The sequence below is a fragment of the Oncorhynchus clarkii genome, chromosome 25, assembly GCF_045791955.1.
Source record: "Oncorhynchus clarkii lewisi isolate Uvic-CL-2024 chromosome 25, UVic_Ocla_1.0, whole genome shotgun sequence".
Classification (NCBI taxonomy): domain Eukaryota; kingdom Metazoa; phylum Chordata; class Actinopteri; order Salmoniformes; family Salmonidae; genus Oncorhynchus; species Oncorhynchus clarkii.
The window spans coordinates 41,037,093-41,042,092 of record NC_092171.1 but is presented as its reverse complement, the minus strand read 5'-3'; the positions used below and the strand labels follow the sequence as shown (position 1 = coordinate 41,042,092).

The following is a 5,000-nucleotide window of genomic DNA, read 5'->3' as shown; positions in this document are numbered from 1 at the left end:
TGAAACTGAAGCTGTGGAATCTGCTTTCTGGAATCAGATCCCCGATAATGGAGATGTGAGGACAAGAACTAGGCTGAGAGGTTTCAAGTCGGGACTTCAGCGAGGAAGATACATTGATTTTCATTCAGGTCAACTAATTTAAGTGTGTCCCAAAGATTAATTTAGTCGTGATCAAACAACCTCCGGATAATGTTGTACAAGAGTAAACAAATAAACACTGAATAACCATATCATGGGACTAAGTATTATAATTCATCCAAATCAAAGTATAGCACCAGCCGAGATCTGTGATATAGAGACTATATATATATCTAGTGTAGCCCATAGAATTTGGACACCCTTTTCAAACGCCAGTAGCCCGTCGTTTGATGCACCTGTCCTGGACTCGACTGCCAATGCGCCTGAGGCGAAGAGAAGCCAACATAAACACATATTAAACAACGACTAAAATGTCCTCTTAAATTCTCATCAACAAAAAAGCAACAGAAAATGTAATATGGTCTAACGAAAAGACACCGACCGTCAGTAAACAAAGTCAATTCGATTTTTAAGGACATTTGCTCTGTGCAAAACTAACAGTGGCATTCACCTAGCCTTTGTAGTCGACCATTTGTTGTCAAAAAATACTATTTCAAGATGTAGGTCTACAGCTGTGTAAAAATGTTTATGTCCAATGATTATGACACAGACAAGAGACAAACACAGGTACCAACTCTTCAGCATGTTGCCGCGGTCAGACAGAGAAGAGCACAGCAAACATATTCATATAGCAACAACAGCCAACAGCTGTTACCACAGCCAGGAAAGGAGAAGTGATTTTACAACAGAGGTGGCTCAATGCATATCAGAAATGCTCATTTACTGACGTCCCTTTACACACAATCCTCGTACAGTAACAGCAAAACAACGAGTCAACTGTCAGTGCATTACGAGACGACTGTAAAACTGCTGAGATATAAAAAAGTAATTGCGTAGCTGGTCTAAAGGAGGTGTAAAGGCAAAGTGCGCTAAAAACAAACTAAAACCCAACCGGTTATCCGCGGAGATAAAATCAGAGAAGAGAAACTGGATCAGGAGACCGTCATACGAATAAGACTACAAAATATCAACTTGTATATCAGAGAGCCAAGCCCCCCCAACCCCCCCCCCCCCAAAAAAAAAAATCACCAGTCTCTGCTAGGATCGTAGTATAACACCTAGGTTAGGATAAAAACTACTTGTACGTTAAAACTGATGAATTGATACTTACACATGGCGTTTAAAAAGGCACATAGTAAACCATATCCTAACAGGAAGAACGTAGTTCGAGCTCTCTCTCTCTGTCTGATATCCTACTGCCGAGGAAACAATACACCGGCCACAACCTAAACGTGGGGGGTTAGTGAGAGTCACACACACACACACACACACACACACACGGGCGGCAGAACCGCGCATGTGAGAGTGCATGAACGGCTATACTTACTCGGTAACGTTAGACGAGAAGAAAACTGAGCTTCTTCGTCAAATACAGAAAACAAAAAGTCGTTCGTTCACCGGCGTGCTAAATATGATAATTTTTCTGGACAGCGGCGAGCGGTGGGAGAGAGAGAGACAGTCTCCTTCAGAGACAGGAAACGTTCGTCGGTTGTTTCTCTCACTAACCGTCGGGAGCCTGGAGCGGTTCGTGGAGCGACAAGAATCACTTAAAGACGCGGGAAGGCTGAAAGGATGCGGGAAGACACGGGCCGCGTCATCACCGGGAGTGATGTAACGTCCTCAACCGACCAATAACAAACGTCTGCCGTATTTCTTTTTTTTTGTTGAGAAGGAACACAAAACGCCTTGAACTTCACACCGGAGAGGACGGGAGAGAGGAGAAACCGTCCAGCGAATTAACTCACTCCCTCGTGCAGTAAACCGAGCGGAGTGTATGTGTCAGGAGATGCGCGTTTGAATGATCTATTTGATGTAGGCTACCTCTTATTGTTATGTAGACTAAGGATTGGTCAACACATTGGAGTGTCTCATAAACAACACAAAGTCCGTTATGATCTTTAGATTAGTAGCTAGCTGTTTCTTGCCTGATTTTTTTGTCGTGCAACTAATTAGTCTTGATCTCGTGTCTATATGTTTACCTACGTTGTCCTATAAAGCCTAATGTATGATAACTGTAGTTTAATTTCAACTCCCAAATTCTCAGTAGCCAATGACCTCTGAATCCTATAACCACTCCACGCTCATAGTCTTTCATGGTCATCAACAACTTGCCGTTGTATATGTCTACCTTATATTATCTATTTAATTACAATTTAATTCATGAAAGTCACTTTTCTTTGTCTCTCTATTTTTTTTAATATATATATATATCCGTGTCGTGTCATTCACAACGAGTGAAAACAATATTGTTGTCAACGCGCGAATACGACAACCGTTCATCACTGTCTAGGCTTTGAGACGGTTTGTCCTGGCCGGTTATTCGACCTTGGTACCTCTTGTCCCTTTAGAGAAAGGTCAAATAGAATAGAATAGAATAGATCAATAAAACCCCAAATTCAAACATTAGTCCGACAAAAAAAAAAGAAAGAGTCCCTGTGAGTTTCGTTACCCCCCGCGCTGCTGTTTGCTCTCAGGGTTAGTCTATTGTAAAGCACGTCTACCCTTTACTTTTCTGTCGTTTTGTGTGTGAAAAGGACTAAATAAAATGTGATTGATTGAATTGCGAACGTCGCCGTTTGTCTTTCAGTATTCATTCTCAACGCGCCGACGCTCAGCAGCTTTGCCAGGAAAGACGTCGTTCAGTTTATGTGCCGTGTACATTATGTATCCTGTGCTGTTGAGAAGTTATTAAAAAATATAGAAAACGGATTTGAAATTGTACAAACTAGTAGTCCCACAATTGTCAGTAAAATAATTGTTCAAAATCTTGACATTTGACTGTGTGTAAAGTTAGACAAGGTTTATAGGCTATATCAATTTCTAGGGTCGGTGTTTGCCGTTTTCTGTACTACTGTAGGCCTGTGCCAAATAATATAACATTTATTAACGTTTAGCACTCATTTGAAAACTGAAAACATTTTTTTTTACTTGGATTTAATATACATTCGCATCCCTCTGATGGGGCCATAGAAATGGACGGAGAGCGTTTAAGTGGATCAAGGGACAACTGCCGAGAAAAGGGAAACATTTCAAGTAACCGTTTATGTTTTCGGACTGTAGGCCAACTCGAGCAGAGCTTCTTCCGGGGTTTCTGATGCGCTGGCATCTCTTCTATATCCCTATGCATGTCAGGGCTAAATAAAAATCTAATCATTGTATTAGTAATATATATATATATTTATATAATTGTTAAAATAAAAATAACTGTAACACAAGTAAAAGACGTGAAGTGATGAATCCCATTGCAGACAGACAGACACACGTCGTGTTGAGGAATCTGGACACTAATCGAGTCCAAGCCAAATCACGTCATCCAATCATGTTCCCCAAAAGTGGAGATGAATGTCGGGATTCAGGTCATCCATCCTATGGAAGGCAAATTCCCAGCAGAATAGGACCAGTAACTACACATTAATTGGCATCTCTAAGGGAGTCTTTGTTTTTTTGTTTTTACATACGATTTATTCTGATGCGCTCCCTTTACGTAATTACTGTATGTCTTCACCACTCTCTTTAAAACCATATTTTCAAAGGCTACAATATATTTAGGATTAAAAGGTAAACATTTACAAATGTAAAGCATTTTTTTCAACAAGGGACTACCTCTTGAAAAGTCCATCATGACAGAGTTTTAATAATTAGGCTACATGATAATTGTATAACTTTTAGGCTATTCTTTAATGTTACATGCTACGATACATGATTAGTTATCACTCCCTGTTTCCCGGATGAAAGTACAGGGCTATGACGTTATAGTCTTTTGGTTCAGGGGCTCATTTTGACACTATATGTTCAAACTATAATGTATGTAGTTCTGTCCTCGAGCTGTTCTTGTCTAATAATGTTCTGTTCTCATTCTATATTACGTTTCATGTTCTGTGTGAACCAGGAAGAGTAGCTGCTGCTTTTTTTCCAACAGCTACTGGGGGATCCTAATAAAATACGAAATAAGGTCTAGTGTTTTGGTAGTATAGACTTTTTCCTAAACTGACGCAGTAATAATCCACAGGGAAGAGGACTGCGTCGACGTTTTTATTTATCTCGGGAGAGGTACGTGCGACCCGTGACACCCATGTGGCGTGGCAGACCGTTGCCATGGGACCTGTTTTAACCTCGGTTACAGACCGTTACAAACCACAATTACACATGCACGTGTTATATTGTGATTCTATGATTGTGATAAAAAAAACAAAGTTTAAATTATTTCAAATAACTATTTTATTTACCAAACAAGGTAGTCTGAAATAACGTTTATTTTTTAATTTTTGTATTAATTTAGAATAATTTTGTGCTCCAAGAATAATGTAGGTCTAGGTTATTATAAAGGTTCACGTGCTTACTTACTGTGTATCAATTTCAGATCAATTGTTTTAGAAAACATGGAAAAACACATCTAACTCCCCGAAACGCATTAATTGGTCTTATCTCATCAATCCACTTCCTATTGATTAATTTTCACCTAATATCTCCATCTATTTGTGTGGAAAATATTGTGAAATATTTAGTTGCTGCTCGTTGACACAGTTACACAGGAAATGAAGCGTAAGCGAAACATTCCACCCCCTTCATAGGACATCGGAATTCTTCACGACAGTCAGATTTCTCCCTCTAGTTCTCTCTCTCTATTTCTATTGCTCTCTCTCTCTATCTCTCCCTCTCTCTCTCCCTCTCTTTTTTTCTCTCTCTCTCTTTGTTTCTCTCTCTCTCTATTTCTATTTCTCTCTCTCTATTTCTATTTCTTTCTCTCTCTCTCTCTCTCTCTATTTCTATTTCTATTTCTTTATTTCTCTCTCTCTCTCTCTTTCTCTCTCTCTCTCTCCCCCTCTCTTTCTTTCTCTCTCTCTCTTTGTTTCTCTCTCTCA

General features: G+C 39.6%; 1 pseudogene; it reads right to left on the bottom strand.

The window, feature by feature from the left end:
* LOC139383914 (prospero homeobox protein 1-like) overlaps positions 1–1,534 on the bottom strand; it is a 109,686-nt pseudogene extending 108,152 nt beyond the window's left edge.
* Between the last annotated feature and the right edge of the window lie 3,466 nt (positions 1,535–5,000).